The sequence below is a fragment of the Apium graveolens genome, chromosome 10 (genome assembly GCF_009905375.1).
Source record: "Apium graveolens cultivar Ventura chromosome 10, ASM990537v1, whole genome shotgun sequence".
NCBI lineage: Eukaryota > Viridiplantae > Streptophyta > Magnoliopsida > Apiales > Apiaceae > Apium > Apium graveolens.
Window position 1 is genome coordinate 106,432,828 of NC_133656.1, and position 23,766 is coordinate 106,456,593.

Here is a 23,766-nt window from a genome sequence, read left to right on the forward strand (position 1 = left end):
CCAAGATTGATATTGCCATATCCCAATGTTTTTCCAATGTTGCCATCTCCATAAAAAACACTTGGGCCAGCTTTCTCCACAAAGTCTGATAGCAGGGCTTTATTTCCAGTCATATGTCCTGAACATCCACTGTCCAGGACTAGGATATTTTTCCTGTTGCCCTGCAATCACAAAGACCACTAATAATTAGTTTTAAGGACCCAGACTTGCTTGGATCCTTTGGCTTTATCAAGTTTGTTAACATTTGCAGCGGATTTAGCATCAGAGTTTATGTTAACATTTTTATTATCAGAATTTACACTATCAGACTTTGAATCAGAATTTACACTAGAAGGAACAATGGAAACTTTCTTTAAAGAAGGTTTTATTTGATAATAATCATAGTACAAACTATGATATTCCTTACAAGTATAAATGGAATGCCATAAACTACCACAATGAAAATAAGGATTTTGTGGCTTATATCTAACATACTGACTCTTAACTCCTGACTTTGAAAGTAAGGAGTTTATGTTCTTATTCTTCCTGCAAAAAGAAGCCAGATGGTTAGAACTTCCACAGTTATGACACGTTTTCCTAGGAGCTTCAGAAACAGGCTTATAATCATTGCTTTTATTCACACCTTCCTTTCCATTCCTATTTTTCCTAGGTGATTTTACCTTGTTTGCATTCTTAACACCTTTCAGCTTAAGCTTAAGCTGCTTCTTAGTCATTAAGCCTATGTTTACTTCAGCTGTCTTTTCCTGTTTTAGTTTGTCAGAAGTTAATCCCTCTTTAACTTCTGATTTCTCATTATCAGACTTTACAGTTACAAACTTAATAGGTTTTAATTTTGGCTTTTGCTTAACAACAGGCTTAATTTCTATAGTTCTTTTATCATTCTTATCTTCTCCATAACCTAAGCCCTCTTTCCAATTTTCACTACTTAGCAAATTTTGAGTTGTTCTGCCAGAGTTAGTCCAAGTCCTGATTATCTCTCTTTCCTTTTCTAACTCAGTTTTTAGAGATTCATTCATTTTTAGCACTTCATCCCTAACATAAAAAGCATCATCTCTATCCTTCTGAGTTTGATGGAACATAACTAACTCTTTTTCTAAGAAATCATTTCTTTTCTTAAAAGCAAGATTTTCAGAAGTTAATCTTTCACATGTTAAAGTTTGATCTCTATAACTAACAAACATGGTTTTAAGATATCTTCTCAACTCATTAATATCATCAGTATGAAAAGCATAAGTAGTCTGAGGTACCTTTGTTTCAGCAGCTTCAGAACTGCTCTCAACACTTTCTTTATCAGCATTTGCCATCAAAGCATAGTTCTCCTCACTTTCAGAGTCTGAGGTGTATGTCCAGCTTTTCTTCTTTGTGACAAGAGCCTTGCCTTTGTCACCCTTCACTTTCTTACAATCGGGAGATATATGGCCTTTCTCACCACAGTTATAGCATTTGACATTGGTATAATCTCCTCTATCAGACTTTCCTCCTCTGCCCTCAGATCTTCTGAAATTCTTCTTATCAGAACTTGTGCCTTTCCTGGAAAACTTCTTTCCCTTCCTGAACTTCCTGTATGCAATCTTTGTGATCCATTTCACCATAAGAGCACACAGCTTCATCATCTCCTCATCAGCATCAGTCTCTGGCAAGCTTTCAGAATCTGAGTCATCATCACTTTCAGAACTTGATGACTCAGTATCAGACTTTGTGAAAAAAGCTTTACCCTTGTCTTTCCTTGAGGTAGCTGCCTTGGGGGATTCTTCTTCAGCCTTAAGAGCAACTGTCCTTGACTTTCCTCCTTTCCTCTTGCTTCTTTGTTCCATCTCAAGTTCATGAGTCTTGAGCATTCCATAAATTTCATCAAGAGTTGTTTCATCAAGACTGTAGTTGTCTCTTATTATTGTTGCCTTCAAATCCCAACATTCAGGAAGAGCTAACAGGAATTTAAGGTTTGAATCTTCAAGATCATACTCCTTATTAACCAGTGACAGATCATTCAAGAGTTTGACAAATCTATCATATAAATTAGTCAATGACTCATTAGCCTTTGAGTCAAAGTGTTCATACTCTTGAGTGAGTATTGTCTTCCTGTTCTTCTTAATTGTATCAGTTCCCTGACACCTTATTTCCACAGCATCCCATATCTCCTTAGTAGTATTGCAGTTAATTACCCTGTTCGACATTACATTATCAATGGCACTATGCAGTAAGTGTCGTACCTTAGCATCCTTAGCAATTGATGCGATATCTTCAGCAGTATAATCACTCTTCTCCTTTGGTACGGTCTTTGCTGCTTCACCTGCAATGCAACAGCGAGCTTGGTTGGTTTGTGAGGTCCTTCCTTGATTCTATCAAGATATTCTGGATCTGTAGCTTCCAGAAACATGGTCATCCTCACCTTCCATATGGCATATTCAGATGATCTCAGTATGGGAACTCTGATGGTTTCATACCGACTTTGAATTTGTGTCTTTGGAGGTTCTTCAGTTTTGGTAGGCTTAGTTGGAGTTTCTGTGTCAGACATGATTGTGTTTGGATCTTTAACTGTATGTGCATTAACAGATAGGCTCTGATACCACTTTTTAGGTCACACACACTGTAGAGGGGGTGAATACAGTGTAAAGTACAATCAAATCGAACTTTAATATCTCAAGTAACAGAAAACAAACTTTATTGAAATAATAAACTCTGTTACAGTATGGAACTGTTACCTCTCAGTGATGAACAAATATCACGAGAGCTGCTAGGGTTACAATGAATAATCTTCTCGAATATGATAACACTTATAGTGTAAACCCTATGTCTGTGTTTATATACTACACAGTTACAAGATAATCGCTAATTGATATGGAATATAATTCTGCTTCCTAAAATATATCAATCAGATATCTTTTCTTCCAAGTATTCTATTCTTCATAGAATTCCTTCTTCATGCATATCTCTTCTTATGTTTATCTCGATCTTCTTTCCTTCAATCAGCTACTGTCCTTATCTAAACATCCTTCAGCACTTAAGTTCTGATATCCATCTTCTGATGATTATCTTCTGATAATATAAGTACTGATATCCTTAAGTCCTGACTTCCAGTAAGTACTGATTTATCCTGTTTAAGTAAGATCTGAAAACTAAACATAAATCATATTAACCATGACATTATCAAATATATCTAACAGTCTAACTCTTTTATTTATGGATTTAACGAAATCTGGTGTCATCTTTGTTGGATCAGTACGAGTCGAAGAAGTTCTCTCTTTCTCTGTTAATTCATATTTTGTGGAGTTGTATCCCTAAATATTCACAGACAAATTAACATGCATCGTACCTACATTTAAAAAATATCAAAACTTCAGTAATTAAAAAAAAAAATCCTTTCATCCATGTAACTAAGATCAAGCATATCCTCTGCAACTATTTTAGCATAATAGTATGTATTTGTTGCTTCACCACATTCAGCAACATTAGAGGCAAAGAATACTGAGTGGCTGTCCAATTAGTTTAACTATAGTATAACACATGGATATAATATATTGTGATAAAATATGTGCATGATGTATTTGAATCAGTACATCATTATGGAAGATGAGATTCAGGCCTTTGAACTTACCCGTTGTGCTGTAGAATCCATGCCACATCCTAGTCAAGCGTACTTTGGTGATAGTCTTATCAATTTTCAAGGAAAAAATACGAATGAAGCGAGAACCTTATATTATGCAAATGATGAGCGAAAGTAATTGTTGTTGGGAGAATTTTTTGAATATGAGTTAAAAATATGTGTAGAGTTCTTTATATAAGATAAATATAGTTGTCAGCATAATTTACGTAGACTAGATGATGCAATAATTACATTTTTGAAGATGCTCTTTATTTCTGATTGGTTAAATTTATTTTATGTCAAATATCATAAGGTTATATAAATCGATTATGAGTTGTCAGAACTCAAAAGTCACTCAAATATCAAATTAATGTGAGTTTATTGTGGTGTAGAATTATTTATCTTTCTTACAAATAATAGTTGTCAATATAATTACACGCAAGATTTATGTTAATTGTATAGTTGTCAGAAATGAGAGCTAACACATTAATTAAATGAAAATATATAGTCAAATAAAATGATTAAATAAACCAAGCGCGTGATTTATGATTGGTTAATATGATTGGTTGGAAATCAAAACATAATTGTCATGATTAATTACATGCAATATTTGTTAATGCGCATTATGCCATAATCAAAGAGAACACATTAATTATATGAAAAGATACTGTTATATATGAAGATTAAGTAAATCATGCACATAATTAATGTTGTAAGGTCCCGTATGAGGGCTATTTTAAGCTAGAAGGGGGGTTGAATGGCTTATTTACCAATTTAAAAATTGTTATGGCGTTTTAAAACTATTTTATCCCTTTTTAAAACTTTACCGAGTGGTTATACAGTTTATATGTGCGGAAAATAAAGTGCAAGGAAAGAAAATACCACACAGTGATTTTATCCTGGTTCGCGATGGTGCAACCTCTAATAGATTGGCTCACCCCTACTCCAGTCCCCGAGCTCCTCTCCCGGACTCGGGATTTTCCCTTATAATAAACTCGCTCCTTTAGTAGGTGGAGAAGCCTTTACACCCTTTACAAGTATTTGTCTTGGTGCGTAACACAAGGGTCACCACCTCAAAATAAATGTATTACCTACACAACTTATCTTAGACAATAACTCTCCGCTATTTCTTCAAAGTTGTTGTAGAGCCTTTGTGTGGACTTGGCTTCCTTAGCTTTTGCCGGTCTTTGATCTTAGTGATCCGTTCTTGGGTATTTCCTCTTCTTCACGGTGCGAAGACTAATAACTCCCCATTAGTACGTCTAGGACTTGGGTCTTAGAATGAGAATCACCTCACGTCACTTCGCCTCACTACAAAACTAACAAGACAATCCACGAAACAAAACAAGTAGAAAAAGATTTGTTTTGAACTAGTATGTTACTGTACTAGCCCACAAGTAGTATAATATCCAAATAAGAATATTAAAACTAATTAGTTATACTTGACATAGAATAATACAAGATGGTCAAGTATATTTATAATTACTCCTTTATAGATTTAATAAAGTTGTGGAGTAATATGAGAAGTCCTTTTTTATATTAAGCACTTATGGCTTATGACTTCTTTAGTATTCTTCTTCTTTTGATTAAGTATTTATGGATCGAAGAATACTTTAATTACAACCTCGGAGTTGTAATTTTACCTTTAAGTATATCAACTAAGGTTTTAAGGTATACTTGTATATTGACGATTATAAGGTCAAGGTATACTCTTTAAACTTCAAGCACGTTTATAAGATTTATGAGTCTTAGCCAAGATCCAATTAAATAAGTGCAATTAATTGGCTTAAGATTGTGCTTTCGAAGTTTGGATGAATAATTACGAGTATTTTATAGATATCGTAGTATAACCCTACGGAACACTGAAAGATGTTAGAAGGGGCTTATACGATATGACTCGTAATTGTTTATATACACGATATGTGTTAGTCAAGATCCAATTAAATAGCATAAATTAATTGGTCAACTCGTGGATTTGATTCGTCCTTAATTTTAACGGATGATTACGAAGTAGTTTATACGGAACAAGCTATAATCCCCTGGAACACTAAAGATGTTAGAAGGGATTACACTTTTACTTCGTAATATTTTATATGTACGTTATTAGTTAGACAAGATCTAATTAAAGAGCATTAAGTAATTTTCTAACTCGTACGATCCGTTTTAAGATTTGACAAATTATGAAGTGTTTATATGAGACAAGTAATAATCCCCTGGAGAGCACTAAAGATGCTAGAAAGGATTACACTTAAACTTCGTAATTATTTTATGAGCACGAATGAATGTTATCCAAGATCCAATAAAAGTTCAAGAAATAATTGGCTAACTCGTACTTGTGTCAAATATAATCTCCCCTTGGAGATAAAGTACTTTTCTTTTTTGATCTTCTCGTTGGAATGATTTTTTACGAAGATCAAGTACTTATTCGAATTCCGAGTTCGAATCTAAGTTCTCCCCGAGAACTTCCTTTATAAGAGAGCTTGTATTAGCGCTTAAGATGAAGTAGAGAAGTTAAGTACAAAGCTTAAATACAAAAAACTCAAATAAGAAGCTAAAACTAACCACTTTTGAAAAACGGTCGGAAAAATTTGCCGGAAATATTCGCCAGAGGTTCGGCCGGATTTTGGCACTTTGGTCGAACTTGGGCAGCCCTTCGGGAGGCCGGGAAGTGGTACTGGATGAGCTCACTTGGTGGCATGAAGCTTGGTTGGGTGAAACTAAGCTTGGGTTTCAAAAACCTTGTATATATGTAAGTATATTGAAGAGAGAAGGTTTTTGAGAAGAAGTGTGTGTATAGAATTTGAAAGAGATAAAGAGAAGCACTTCTTAAAAAAATCCCAGCAACTTTGTGGCTCTTTAGCTTGAAGAAAATGGGTTGGGTTGGGGGTTTATTTCTAGGAGAAGTTGGGTGGAATGAATAGTGAAGATTTGAGAAGGAATGGATGGTGGATGGAGTGTATCACATGGATTGATGACATGGCAAGTAGGTTGTGTTTCTTTGCAAGTGGGAAGGAAGCACAAGCTAGTACTCATTCAAATCTCAGCTGATATATATATATATATATATATATATATATATATATATTAAATATATATTTTCCTTTTCTTTTAATCATTTCTTAATTACTTTAATTAAGGATTAAGCACCATTAATTATGACCACCCCAAAAACACTTAAATAAATATCATAAAAAATATGATAATTACCTAAATAATATAAAATGATGTCCTGAAAGTTTTGGTCAACTTTAGTCAATGGTAGCTAGGTCAAACTTGGTCAATTGTGGGACCAACTGCCTCGATTTTTGTGCCCGGACAAAAATTCTCTGAAAGCTACGAAATTTTTACCATACTTAGAAAATACCATTTAAATTATCTATACCAAATTTCAAGTCATTATAGCACGTGGAAGTATTTTATCTAAAATTGGAACTGTTCTGCAGCCTTTCTTCCGAATAAAAATATCGTTGGTCTTGAAATGAAGGAGATGGATCTTTTGACCAAAGTTTTGACTTGTATAAATACTTAAAATATATTTCCTAATATATAAAATATATTTGGATGAAAGGAAATGTGTTTGAGTATTTGTTTTTGAATAATTTTCTCCGAGAAATGCTGATTTTACGAAACGGGAGAAAATTACTGTGAGTATACAGAAATGAGTTGCAGAACTGGATATTAATATTCCAATCATGAATATTAATAATCTTTGAATAAAAACTCTTTTGATTATATGTAGAGATATATTTTGGAGCGAAGAGTTAAATGTTTTTGATATAGCACGAGACTTCTAAAGAATATCTCTGATATATTCTTTATTTGAGCTTGTTGCCATATTCCTGTTACAACACAGATCTAAGAAATATCATATCTTGATGTTTCTTCTTCGATCATATTGCCTTAGAGATATATTCCATAAAGATATAGTTTTGATATTTTGCAAGAATGGAATATCTCTTTTATATGTTTAAAAGACATGATTTTGCTAGTTTGACTTTGATTTGAATCAATTAAATTCATGTCTTAATGGAGAGGATCTACATGTTCTTTAATTTTATGTTTAATCGTACAAATACCAAAATAAATAATATATCAAAAATATCTTTTCAAACTTCCCATTTTTGGTATTTGCCAAACAAACATAAAATTATCAGTGTGTGTGCTTCCCCTTGGTGTATGCTTGAATTTTTAAAAAATATTTTGCACATAAAGCATTTATTTACTTAGATATTAAATCTCTTTCTTGAGATCCTACAAAATACTTTGTTAGATGTATCATGTAATAATAGAACACAGATAGATCATTATATATCAAAAAGATAGCAAGTATATTTGTTGAAATGGATCACAAATTCTCTTCCCCTTTTGTTTGGTATATGCCAAAAAGATTGTATATATATTTATGAGGAAGATTTTTATTTAATAGAATTGACTAGGTAATCATGGCAATGTGATCACAGATCTAGTCAAGTGCATGCAGTTTGAGCATATAAGGATGAATTCTACATTGTATGCATGGTATTTGTAATCTTTGCATGTATTGAGGAAACCGGTTAATATAGTTTTTGTAAATCAAAAATAGAAGAACTCTTTTTAAGCATGCATGATTTGAATTTAAAAGATATGAAGTAAATGTTAATACCCCTTTCCAAATTGATTACCAAAGATGTAGTTTAGAACAGTTTTTATAGAAGGTGTGAATTTAGCCACTTATATTTAAAGGTCAGTTAAAATTGTAGCAAGTTCATCATTTTTAGACAACTTGTACTAAGCCATTTTTATTCTTTTACAATCTAGAGTATATCTTGATTAGTACAAACAACAGTCTAAATGTTTTACATTCTGAAGAACATAATTCAGCAACCACAAGGTATTATAACTGTACTAATACAAACCGTGTTCTTGGTACAAAGTCTAACACTAATACACACTATTTTGTCCTTTAGACAATTCTGGCTAAATTGTAAGTTTATAAATTCTAACACTAATACAAACTGTCTAATCTAGGTCTGAGTAACAGATTACATAGTTTGGAGATCTAATACATTCTAGGGAAGAACCACATTTCTAAAATGACCGAAAAACAATACATATAAATCCATATTACTAACAATTTTACACAACCAATTACCACAAAGGATGCAGTTGGATTGGTTTGAGACTGGAACATAATACAACACCCTAGTGTGTGTATGTGAAGTAAAATGAGGAGCTGTGGAAAGTATATACCTGTTTTTACCTTATGGATTCTGACTGTTTGTTGGGAAATTCAAGTGGTGCCTTGCAACCTTGGTGAGACTTTTGTTGGATGCACAAAGCTCAATGTAGCCATTCTTTTCTTCTTGAGTCCATTCTGGGACATGTGACTATTTCTGCATGTCAATTAGATACAAAACAACGACTACCCTGAGGTAATCTGTTAGTCATAACAGTGCACAGTAGGATGTCCAAGACAGAGTACCTATACATTGTATAAAGTGTCTGTTCATAGTACATGCATCAAATCAGTTTAAGTTTATTAACGATGAACATCCTGCAGAATGGTTAAAACCATATAATTTGATTTCTGATATTATAAATATAATTTTTTTTAAATATAACTCAGAAGTTACTAATTGTCACAAGAGACTGGACTAGGCAGAGGATAACTAGACTGAATCTGATAAGCATTATTGACCCTTATTCTAACAATATAGTCCAAATTTAGAATAGACACAGGACAATGCTTACAATTTCCTACATAAGATAGATAAAGACAGATTTGCAACAAACAAGCCATGATATATTATCAAAAGTGTTCTCAATAATCGGTGTGGTTCACTGATTATTTAGAACAAAATCCTGAACCTGTTTTAAGTCATTACAAACCAAAAAAGTGCATACACTTCTCAATTTCAAAGATCACAAGGTTTAAATATTACATACCCCAACACAGAATCCTTACAAATTACAACTACATCATAAAGTAGCAAAATAGGTACATAACAGCAAGTACCAGTACAACATCACATAGCAGACTTCACCAAACAGCAGGCTCAAGCAAACTTAACCAATCACATTTCCATCAGCATCACAGATATGAACCAAATCAGGCAAATTATCAATCAGTTGACCCTTAGCACCCACATTAACTTCTTCCAACTCATGAATCATAGCAGTGTTTTCATGCATAGGGACTTGAAAAGAAGAGACAATATCATGATCATTCATGCAAGGAGTTTCTACAGTAGATGCAGCCAAATGCTCTAAATATGCAATTCTATATTTGCAAGAGGCAGTGAGACTCTCTAGTGCTCCTACTTTCTCTTTAATCTCATTATTCTCTTCATTAACCCTCTTAAGTTCAAGTTTTAGTTCATGAAACATGGTTTTAACAAATTCAAACTTAGACAGAAACACATCTTCCTCTCTAATGAATTGAGGAATAACTGTGGGAGTTGCCTCTTGAGGCTCACAGTGCATCAGGGGCACTTGTGGCCTTATGTGTTCATTAGTGATTTGAGAATCAGCAAGATTAGAAAATGCTTCAGGCATGTTAATGTTGCAAAGTGCAAAGAAAGATGAGATTAGCATACCATAAGGCATATAATCTACAAGATGTGCATTGATCATGTTTAGAAGAATAACATAAGATATGCTGAAGTGGATTTTGTTTGTGCATAAAAGGTACATGAGTTTCATATCAAAGAAATCAAAGTACTTACTTTGATTTGTTTTTGGCATAACATTTGCCCTAATAATTAGAGCAATATGCTGAAAAGTGCCAGTAAAGTGTTTGAAATGAATACCACAGTTAATATCACATAAACCATCAGAAATGTCAGATTTACAAAAAGTGCCAAGCATTAGTTCAAATTCAGATTTGTTAAAAATAAACAGAGAGAAGATGTCCTCACAAGGCAACTCACACAGATGCAAAGGTAAATGCAGTGCCCTATTAATGCTTTTATTATCAACACAAATGATCTTTTTGTTGACTGATGTAGTGAAATGCAATATACCATCTACCCCTTTTATGACATTCATGTTATAATAGAATTCTCCCATGAGGTGTGTGCAATAGTGCTTACCTAAGTTATACATGAGACCATCCCACATAGCCCTTCTCATTAAAAATTCCACTTCACCCTTCACATCAACACAAGTACCAGGTTGGACATTTTTGATAAGTTTAAGAAACTTTTTGGTGTTTGAAGGGTTTGACAGTTTTGGTGGAGGAGGCTTTGGTGTTTTCATAGAGGTGTTTGTGTTTAGTCTTAGGTTAGCTTTTCTGGTGTATACTTTGGCTTGCAAGGATTTAGGAGGTCTAAGGTTAGGGGATTTAGGGTTTTGATATTTTCTGCTTTGATAGAAAGGGATGGTATGGTTTTTATATCTATTTCTGTATTGTCTTGAAGGGAGGTGTCTTTTGTGATGGTGTTTGGGTAGTGAGGTTGGAACAGGTTTGAAGGCAGAGGTCTATGGTGATGAAACTGATTTTTCTCCATATCTTCAAGAAGATATGGGTTTTTCAATCAGTGGTCTTGGTTTAGGGTAAAAAGGGTTAGCATTTGGGTTCATGTTGCAAGTGAAGTGGAATTTATGCAACTAGTGTATGTGTGAATGCAACACATAGGATATGCATGTATATATAACCATTTAACACAGATGCAAAGAGAAAAGATTTTAAAATTTAAGATTTTTTTTTTTAAAAAAATTTACTGTTCATGAACAGTGAAACACATTTAATGCATGCATGGCTGTGTTATACAAAAATTCAAGTAGATACTAGGATGATGCATATGAGAGAATGATGTAATGCAGCATATTAACACAGATTCATAAATTATTCCAGCAAGCAAATAAAGAATGTATTAAATCATTGTCTTTGTGTCTACTTTAGAAAACAACACAGTACATAAGTACAGATTTTGGAAATTGTGAGACATAAAGTTGACATCCTAGCTTACTCTACTACACAGGAACTGTACTTTAAGTACAGAAGCATTTAAGGATGAGTTGTGTGTGAAGTGAATTTGATTGAAGAACTGGATTTTTTAATGCAAATAAGATCTGTTACATTTATTTATCAAGAAATTATGTTATTAATGAGATGCAACCAAAGGAATGTCATGCATATTAAACATATAACAGAGCATACACAATCAGTGGTCATTTAATTCAAATAGCATTCAAGGCAATACAATATTCAGATCATTTATATCAGATAAAACATTTTAAATGCAGTAAGTTAAAATACAGTGTCACCTTAATTTTCTAAGTGGCCATTAATCACAGCAGTGATCCAGATAAGGGGATGCTCAAGGCTCCCCTGCCAGGTCTTACTGTGAGGGCTGGTGTGTGAGTGTATTAGTTTATATTACACAACTCAATGTACACAATACCTTATCTGATTTTTTGTAAATGCTTAAGTATAAATAAACACAGACTAGTAAACAGTGTTGCACTAATAGTCCACAGATTATCATGCATAGACTAAGTACATTCTATCAGATAGGCAACTAGGGGTTGAAGACATTTCTTATCTAGATTCATTGTATAAGACTTCAATCAGGACAGCTTGCACATTTAGTTGATCACACATTTAAACATTTCAACAGTCTTAAATCACTCATAAATGGAATAATACTAATAAGTAAGATTACACAAAGTTTAGCAGGTAAGTATTCCAAGAAACCAAGATAATCAGGTGTTAGCAGAAGGCTTTAACACACAACTAATACTTATTAATCCAAGACAGATTCCTTTTTTTAAAAAAAAATCTTTGAAAACTAATGTGTATAAGTTGTGAAAAGGAGACAAATAACATCTGGTTAATAGTACATAGATCACTAGCATTTAAACATTTCAATAGTTCTACAGAGATTAACAGGCACTCAGGACATAAATATATGTAATTGTCATTGAAAACCAAATTACCAACATTCTTTAGTACACGTTGGTAGGTTTATTTTAAAAATAGGGATTCAAATATTACACAGAATCATCAAGGAACTAGCAACTCAATACAATCAGAACACTGACTTACTTAGTTCAAGTATATCAACAATCAGTCAAACTTATACCAAGAATCCATCATTAACCAAGCAAATTTTGAGACCTGCTTTTTAAACAATTTCTCTGAGATTTTAATTCAAACCAGCAATATAACCAAGCATGTTAAGTATACTTTCAACTATCCAGCTAATAATTTACACTTATATTTTATAGTCCGGGTAAGCTTAACCAAATTGCCCTTAACAGTGATCATTTTAAACAATCATACATTCCAGATTAATCACCCTATTTTCTTGACTCAACTTTATTTCAAACAAATGATTACCAATTCATCAGATAAACATGGTTTGAAAAGATAATCCGAAATCCAATTGAAAATCACAAAATCAACAGATAACACTAATTCCACCAAATAATGTAAATCCAACAGATAATCTGAATTCCAACAAAAAATCACAAAAATAACAGATAATACTAATTCCACCAAATAATGTAAATCCAACAGATAATCTGAATTTCAACCAATAATTACAAAATCAACAGATAGCACCAATTCCACCAGATAATACAAATCCAATCAGATAATTTCTCAAATGACAACAAGTTCATCAATAATCTGAACTCTACTCTTTTCAATTTGATCACACACAAACTGAAATTAAATCACATCTTTACCAAAACCAATACGACTGAAATAGAAAAATATTTCACACCTGAGCCTAGAGTCTGGCATGACTCGTAGGTCTTACCCGGTTGACTCAGTCGCGGACTGAGTCAACCTCCGATTTAGTCTTCTTCGTCGCATGCAACCATAGAGTCTTCCTTTTCCCAGAGAAATTAGCATTTTCCCGTCTTCTCCTATCATACAACTTGAAATCGAGTCAGTTTTGCTAAATCAATGATTCAAATCAAAGATAATTGAGTGTATATATATATAAACTGTCCGATTTGATGATTCTCGTTCGATTTAAGTATAAATCATCGATTTTTATCATCGAAAATCGATTTGATTTCACCAACCCAACCACAATTTATTAATCGTATATTCTTAACTATGATTATTGCAATACAAGCATATTATCTGATGAATTTCATCAAGAATTGAAGATAGAAATGAAGAAGACAAATTAGGGTTCTTTAGAAGAGAGACGGAGAGAAGAGGCGAGAGAGATTAGGGTTATCGATAGACTAGAGCGTGCACTGTACCAACAGTGTACGTTTTTATATTTTAGGAAATGAACGACCCGAATTTATTAGGGTAAGGTATGGATGGCTGGGATTAAAAGATGTAATCAGCCATTGGGCTTAATAAAATTGGGCATAGTTTCTATATTTAAAATATATGGGCTTGGATATAGAAGGTTTTTTGGCCGGATAATAATTTTTTTGATTTGGGCTAGATAATAAGAAAAACTAAAAAATAATTATAAATATATCTGGATTATATTTATCCTTAAAAATTTCGATATATTTAAATATATAAATATTAAAGAGAGATATATATATATATACTTTAAATAACATGTATTTAGAAACAATTAGAATATATATTTAAGACCAAAACATATATATATATTTATATTTATATATATATAATTAATTGAAACATAATTATCAGTTTATATAAGAAGAATTTCTAAATATTTATAAATCTCATGGAATAATAAATATTCACTTGAATAATTTTATTTTCCCGGTTAATCTAGGCTATTTAAGTTATCTTAACCCGATCAATAAATTTCTTTATTGACAAATCTGAGTTTCAGATAAACTTAATCACTTGATCGGGAGAATATCCTTATCGTTGAGATTTCTTTATGATTCTCAACTGTTCTTTATATAAACCATTATTTCATAATATCCAACATTCCTAAATCCAAGCGGAGTTTAGTGAATCGTTCGAAATTTAATGGTTTTGTGAATATGTCAGCGAGATTGATCTCAGTATCAATATGAGTCATTTTTATATCGCCTTTATTGACATGATCACATAAAAAATGATGTCTCACATCTATATATTTAGATCTAGAATGTAATACGGGATTCTTGCTAAGATCAATAACACTCGTATTATCGCATAAGATTGAGATCACATCAAATTTTATATTATAGTCAGCTAGTGTTTGCTTCATCCACAGTACTTGAGCACAACACTTTGCAGCTGCTATATACTCAGCCTCGGTTGTTGAGATGGATACGGAATTTTGTTTCTTCGAAAACCACGAAACTAAACATCCACCGAGAAACTGACAAGTACCACTAGTACTTTTCCTGGCGACTAAATGCCCGGCATAGTCCGAATCAGAAAAACATACTAAGTCAAATGGTATTCCTTTTGGATACCAAAGACCAAAATCGGTGGTTCCTTTAAGATATCTCAATATCCTTTTTACCGCGGATAAATGAGATTCTTTAGGTGCTACTTGAAACCTAGCACACTTATAAACACCATATTGAATATCGGGACGACTTGCAGTAATATAGAGCAAGCTACCGATCATTCCTCGATATTTCTTTGTGTCTAAGGGAATTCCTTTTAGATCTTCCGTTAATTTATCGGATGTAGACATAGGAGTAGAGATGGGTTTGGCATTATCCATTTCGAACTTTTTCAACATCTCTTTACAATACTTGGATTGAGAGATATGGATGCCTTCATCAGATTGCCATATTTGCAATCCCAAAAAGAAGTTTAATTCTCCCATCATACTCATCTCGAATTCTTTTCTCATGTTTTCAGAGAATTCTTTACATAGTGTGTCATTTGTTGACCCAAAAATGATGTCATCTACGTATATTTGTACGAGCAGTATATCATCTTTTTCTTGCCTCGTAAATAAGGTTTTATCGGCCGTTCCCATCTTAAATTTATTGTCTAGTAGGAACTTGCTCAACCTTTCGTACCATGCTCTTGGGGCTTGTTTTAAGCCATATACAGCTTTATATAGTTTATAGACATAATCGAGATGTGTTGCATCTTCAAATCCGGGAGGTTGTTTCACATATACTTCCTCTTCCAAAATCCCGTTTAAGAATGCAGATTTCACATCCATTTGATAGACTTTGAAATTTTTATGACAAGCATAAGCCAAGAGCATTTGAATTGATTCAATTCTTGCTACAGGTGCATATGTCTCATCAAAGTTTATACCTTCCATTTGGGTATATCCTTGTGCAACTAACCTTGCTTTATTTCGAACTACCATTCCATTTTCGTCTAATTTATTTCGAAATACCCATTTTGTGCCAATAATGGAAGTATCATGAGGCTTAGGGACAAGTTCCCATACTTTACTACGAGTAAATTGGAGCAATTCATCTTGCATAGCAGAAATCCAATCCTCGTCTAATAAAGCCCCTTTTGCGGTCTTAGGTTCTATTTGAGATAGAAAACTAAGATGATTCACAACATTTTGAACTTGTGACCGCGTTTGAAATCCCTTTCTTAAGTCTCCAAGTACGTTATCTAATGGATGACTTTTTATAGTGGGAATTGCTTGAGGAAGTTCATCTTTCTTTTCGTCCAATTCTAATGGATTTTTATGTACGAGAGTCCTGAGATCCATATTTTTGAATTATCGAATAACGTTTTCAATATCATCTTGTTCAACATTTTCTTGGTCAACAAGATCTTTATATTTCGCCGGTGGTTTACTTTCATCAAAAGCGACATTCATAGATTCTTCCATCACAAGCGATTTGAGGTTAAACACTCGATAAGCTTTACAATTGTTCGAGTATCCAAGAAATATACCTTCGTTTGATTTAGGATCAAACTTCGTAAGGTACTCTTTTGAATTTAATATGAAGCACTTGCTTCCGAATACTCGAAAGTAGCTTAGTTTCGGAGTTTTGCCAAAATATAACTCGTAAGGAGTCTTTTGTTTTATAGGTCATAGCAAAACCTGATTAAGAATATAGCAAGCGGTTGACATAGCCTCGGCCCAAAAATATTTAGATCGACGATATTCATTTAGCATTGTGCTAGCCATTTCTTGGAGTGTTCTATTTTTCCATTCAACTACTCTGTTGGATTGAGGAGTGTACGGAGTGGAAAAATTATGTGTGATGCCATGTTCATCACAAAAGTTGGTGAAACTTGAATTCTCAAATTCTTTACCATGATCAGTCCTTATATAGACTATGGTTTTATTTTGTTGATTTTGAATCCTTTTACATAAAGATGAGAAGGACTCAAAAGCATCACTTTTGGCTTTGAGAAATTCAGTCCATGTGAATCGTGAATAATCATCCACAACTACCAACGTATATGAGCAACCTCCGAGACTTTGTATAGGAACCGGACCAATAAGATCCATATGTAGTAACTCGAGAGGTCTCGAGGTAGATACCATAAACTTTGCTTTGTGAGAAGCTCGAATTTGTTTACCAACTTCGCAAGCTTCATAAGTATGATCTTTATGATAGTTTAGTTTTGGTATACCTCGGACATGGTCTTTAGTTGATATATTCTTAATCAACTTCATGTTGGCATGTCCTAATCTTCGATGCCATAGCCATGGATCATCATTTATAGTGATTAGGCATACGTTTACTTGCTTGCTCATGTCACATGTATAAACATTTTTATTTCTAGGGCAAGTGAGAACCAACTTTCCAAGTTTATCTAATATAGAAAAATGAGTAGTGTAGAAAATTATCTTGTAGCCATTGTCGCATAGTTGACTTATGGAGAGAAGATTGTACATTAACCCGTTGACCAATTGAATATCGGAAATTTTAACTTTCCCATTTCCGATATCTCCGATGCCGAAAATATTTCCTTTACTACTATCACCAAATGTTACGCTCCCCGCGGTAACCTTTTTAATGTTGTTCAAGAGTGACTTATTACCGGTCATATGTCTTGAACATCCACTATCAAGATACCATATGTCTTGTTTTGCGGCAAGACACACCTACATACATGATTAGTTAATTTATAGGTACCCCTTTGTCTTGAGGGTCCTGGGGTTAGTACATCATATATAACATTTGATTTATGAAAGAAGCTAGGCATGGTATAATTATCATTAGGCATGTAAATATTTCTAGATGCATAAGGCCTAGTTTGAGGTAGATAATACCTAGAGTTATCATTAAATCTTGATGGAGCATGATAATCATTATATCTATTATTAGCATGGTAACTAGCATAAGCATTTCTACTAAGAGGTTGTTGCCTTCTAAATGCATTACCATTTGCATGATATTGTGTGTTTCTATTTTGAAATATAGTTGGTTGATGAGACCATTGTTGCCTTGGATTCTTATATTCCATATTTTTGTGAGGCACGCGTTTATCATCTTTCTTGTATGATTCCTTGCGAATCCATACATGTTTCCCCTTAATTTCACCATTCTTGAATTTGCAATATTGAATGGTATGTCCCATTTTATTGCAATAAGAATATTTATAAGATGGTGATTCGGGTGAAGTCTTTATTGGTGATACAAATCTCCAAGTATTTCCTTTAGGAGGAGAATTCTTATTATATCCCAAACCTTCATGATTATATGAGGTTTTTGTATGCACCATTTGATCCTACATCTTATTGCCTTTTGTAAATCTTTGAATGACTTTTTCAAGATTTTCATTTTCTTTCTTTAAGGTATCAATCATGTTATTAAGGATTCTTTCTTGATCCTTAACTTGAGCTATGAGTTTATAATTTTCTTCTTTTAACCTTAGAGCTTCACTTTTAAGCTCATTGGTTTCTATTAGCTCTTTTTCTTTATCAAGATTGTTTTTATAAGATGTTTCTATATCTTGAATATTTGATTCATTTAGAATCTTTAAGTTCAATAGATCAACGTGAAGTTTACAAATATTGTCATTCGATTGTATCTTTTCACGTTCCATCTCTTAGTCTTTGAGAATTAATGATATATTCTCCGTTTCAAGATTGAGTATGTTTTCTTGAAGTTTATTTACCTCAATCTTGATGAGATGGTTTTGATCTTTTAGAGATGTAATCTCATTCTCATCTTGGACTTTTGAGTCCAACATCCGAGTATATTCTTTATTTTGAGTATGATGAATTTCCTCAATTTTCATCTTCTCGGACCATAACAAATGAAACCTTTGTTCAACATCTTTATATTTATTTTTATAACTTACTACAAGTTTAATTAAATCATGTTTATTCATATCTACGAGAGATAAACTAGATTCATCTAATAAAGATTTAATTGAGACATAGTTAGATGTTACCTCTTGATTTGAAGTGGAGATTTCCATTGAGGTGGTTTCATCTCCGAGAGCCATTAAGCATAGATTGACCACTTCTTCACTAGCTTCCGGAGCTTCTTCATCTTCACTTAGATCTCAACCATTTTCGGCCACGAGACTTCATCCCTTTGAAAGTTTAGGACATTCTCTTTTATAATGACCGGGTTGTTTATACTCGAAACACACATCTTGTGTTTCCTCCGGAGATGATTCTTTAGGTTTTGGAGGAGTGTAAACCGGATGGTTTGTAGAGGCATTGGCATTACTATAGGTATTTATATTTTGATTGCCTTTGCCTTTATTGTAGCTCGTTGACGGATAATTACTCTTATAATTGGAAGAATAATTTTGAGAATAATTTGGCCTTCCGTTAGAGTTAAAAATTCTTTGTTGATTATTTGATTTAAGGAAGCCTTTTCCGTATCTTTGAGCTTTGCTTTGAAGCACACGACGAATTTGTCTCGTGAGTAGAGCAATTTCACTCTCATCGAGATTTTGGAGTTCCTCGTTTAACTCCTCGTCATTTTCATCTTCATCAATTAGTATGGCCTTTAGAGCCATATTTTTCTTTTTATCCTCCATCTTTGGAGTAACCTTTTCCGGAACATTATCTTCTTCGTAAGCACGAAGATTTCGAAATAAGTTATCAATCTTATTCTCATTTAAGTTGTGCATCTCCTTTATAGTAGTGACTTTAACCTTCAACTAAGAGGTAGAGATTTGAGCACTCTTCTATTCTTTTCATTTTGAGTATAATTCTTTCCAAGTTGAGATAACTCATCGATTATACGAGTAAATCTTGTTTCCATATCGATGATATTTTCTCCTTCTTGGAGTTTAAAGTTCTCATATTCTTGGATCAATGTATCCATCCGAGAATCTTTTATATCAGTGGTTCCTTCATAGGTTACCACTAATTTGTTCCACATTTCTTGTGCCGACTTGCAATTATTTACTCTTTTATATTCTTTTTCTGCAAGTGCACTTGTGAGAACCATTTCCGCCTTTACGGCTATATTCATTGTGGCTTCTTCCTCTAAGTTGTATTCACTAACCTTCTTTTCGACGATGGTGTCATCGATAGTTTTGATAGGAATGCGAACACCGTCTTCGATAGCCATCCAAACTTTGACTCCTTGAGATCTAGCATAAATGCGAAACCTCGTTTTCCATGTTGCAAAATTGGTGCCGTCAAATAGAGGAGGTCGTGAGCTAGATAGACCTTCACCACATCCAACGGGATTAATATACACCATTCCGAATTACTTTTTGTTGTGCCTGTAAATCTGCAAATCAATTAACAAACACGTTAAAAAGCACTGCTCTGATACCGATTGTAAGGTCCCGTATGAGGGCTATTATAAGCTAGAAGGGGGGTTGAATAGCTTAATTACCAATTTAAAAATTGTTGTGGCATTTTAAAACTATTTTATCCCTTTTTAAAATTTTACCGAGTGGTTATGCAGTTTATATGTGCGAAAAATAAAGTGCAAGGAAAGAAAATACCACACGGTGATTTTTTGGGTCTTTCCTCTTCTTCACGGTGCGAATACTACTAACTCCCCGTTAGTACGTCTAGGACTTGGGTCTTAGAACGAGAATCACCTCACTACAAAACTAACAAGACAATCCACGAAACAAAACAAGTAGAAAAAGATTTGTTTTGAACTAGTATGTTACTATACTAGCCCACAAGTAGTATAATATCCAAATAAGAATATTAAAACTAATTAGTTATACTTGACATAGAATAATACAAGATGGTCAAGTATATTTATAATTACTCCTTTATAGATTTATTAAAGTTGTGGAGTAATATGAGAAGTCCCTTTTTATATTAAGCACTTATGGCTTATGACTTCTTTAGTATTCTTCTTCTTTTGATTAAGTATTTATGGATCGAAGAATACTTTAATTACAACCTCGGAGTTGTAATTTTACCTTTAAGTATATCAACTTAAGGTTTTAAGGTATACTTGTATATTGACGATTATAAGGTCAAGGTATACTCTTTTAACTTCAAGCACGTTTATAAGATTTATGAGTCTTAGCCAAGATCCAATTAAATAAGTGCAAGTAATTGGCTTAAGATTGTGCTTTCGAAGTTTGGATGAATAATTATGAGTATTTTATAGATATTGTAGTATAACCCCACGGAACACTGAAAGATGTTAGAAGGGGCTTATACGATATGACTCGTAATTGTTTATATACACGATATGTGTTAGCCAAGATCCAATTAAATAGCATAAATTAATTTGCTAACTCATGGATTTGATTCGTCCTTAATTTTAACGGATGATTACGAAGTAGTTTATATGGAACAAGGTATAATCCCCTGGAACACTAAGGATATTAGAAGGGATTACACTTTTACTTCGTAATATTTTATATGTACGTTATTAGTTAGACAAGATCCAATTAAAGAGCGTTAAGTAATTGTCTAACTCGTACAATCCGTTTTAAGATTTGACAAATTATAAAGTGTTTATATGAGACAAGTAATAATCCCCCGGAGAGCACTAAAGATGCTAGAAAAGATTACACTTAAACTTCGTAATTATTTTATGAGCACGAATGAATGTTATCCAAGATCCAATAGAAGTTCAAGAAATAATTGGCTAACTCGTACTTGTGTCAAATATAATCTCCCCTTGGAGATAAAGTACTTTTCTTTTTTGATCTTCTCGTTGGAATGATTTTTTACGAAGATCAAGTACTTATTCGAATTCCGAGTTCGAATCTAAGTTCTTCCCGAGAACTTCCTTTATAAGAGAGCTTGTATTAGCGCTTAAGATGAAGTAGAGAAGTTAAGTACAAAGCTTAAATACAAAGAACTCAAATAAGAAGCTAAAACTAACCACTTTTGAAAAACGGTCGGAAAAATTCGCCAGAGGTTCGGCCGGATGTTGGCACTTTGGTCGAACTTGGGCAGCCCTTCGGGAGGCCGGGAAGTGGTACTGGATGAGCTCACTTGGTGGGATAAAGCTTGGTTGGGTGAAGCTAAGATTGGGTTTCAAAAACCTTGTATATATGTAAGTATATAGAAGAGAGAGAAGGTTTTTGAGAAGAAGTGTGTGTATAGAATTTGAAAGAGATGAAGAGAAGCACTTCTTGAAAAAATCCCAGAAACTTTGTGGCTCTTTAGCTTGAAGAAAATGGGTTGGGTTGGGGGTTTATTTATAGGAGAAGTTCGGTGGAATGAATGGTGAAGATTTGAGAAGGAATGGATGGTGGATGGAGTGTATCACATGGATTGATGACATGTCAAGTAGGTTGTGTTTCTTTGTAAGTGGGAAGGAAGCACAAGCTACTACTCATTCAAATCTCAGCTGATATATATATATATATATATATATATATATTAAATATATATTTTCCTTTTCTTTTAATCATTCCTTAATTACTTTAATTAAGGATTAAGCACTATTAATTATGACCACCCCCAAAATACTTAAATAAATATCATAAAAAATATGATAATTACCTAAATAATATAAAATGATGTCCTGCAAGTTTTGGTCAAGTTTAGCCAATGGTAGCTAGGTCAAACTTGGTCAACTGTGGGATTAACGGCCTCGATTTTTGAGCCCGGACAAAAATTTTCTGAAAGCTACGAAATTTTTACCATACTTAGAAAATACCATTTAAATGATCCATACCAAATTTCAAGTTATTCTAGAATGTGAAAGTATTTTATCTAAAATTGGAACTGTTCTGTCAGCCTTTCTTCCGAATAAAAATATCGCTGGTCTTGAAATGAAGGAGATGGATCTTTTGACCAAAGTTTTGACTTGTATAAATACTTAAAATATATTTCCTAATATATAAAATATATTTGGATGAAAGGAAATGTGTTTGAGTATTTTTTTTGAATAATTTTCTCCGAGAAATGATGATTTTACGAAACGGGAGAAAATTACTGTGAGTATACAGAAATGAGTTGCAGAACTGGATATTAATATTCCAATCATGAATATTAATAATCTTTGAATAAAAACTCTTTTGATTATATGTAGAGATATATTTTGGAGCGAAGAGTTAAATGTTTTTGATATAGCACGAGACTTCTAAAGAATATCTCTGATATATTCTTTATTCGAGCTTGTTGCCATATTCCTGTTGCAACACAGATCTAAGAAATATCATATCTTGATGTTTCTTCTTCGATCATATTGCCTTAGAGATATATTCCATAAAGATATAGTTTTGATATTTTGCAAGAATGGAATATCTCTTTTATCTATTTAAAAGACATGATTTTGCTAGTTTGACTTTGATTTGGATCAATTAAATTCATGTCCTAATGGAGAGGATCTACGTGTTCTTTAATTTTATGTTTAATCGTACAAATACCAAAATAAATAATATATCGAAGATATCCTTTCATATGTTAATTGTATAGTTGTCAGAAATGATAGCTAACACATTAATTAAACAAAAAGATACAGTCAAATTTGAAGATAAAATAAATCATGCGCGTGATTTATGATTGGTTAAATTTGAATTTTTGTTTGTGATTGTTTGGAAATCAAAAAATATAATTGTCATTAATTACATGTAAGATTTAAACTAATGCACATTATGCCAAAATCAAAGTTTAACACATTAATAATACGAAAAGATGCAGTTAAATATAAAGATTAGGTAAATCATGCGCGTGATTTATGTTAATCGTATAGTTATCAGAAATGATAGTTATTAAAAATCCGAAATTGTTGATTTATAAATTATACATTTGTTAGTAATGATAAAATCTGAAATCGTAGATTTGTACATTAGAGATTTGTTAATAATTGTAAAAAGTTCGAAAAAGAAATAATTTTGTTAAATTTGTAAGTAATGTTTAAAAATCAAAAAGGAAAATATTTTTGAATTTGAATTAAAGATAAATGTATATATATTAATTAGAGTGATTAATCGCTAACCCAAGTTGGTTAACGTCATGGTTAAG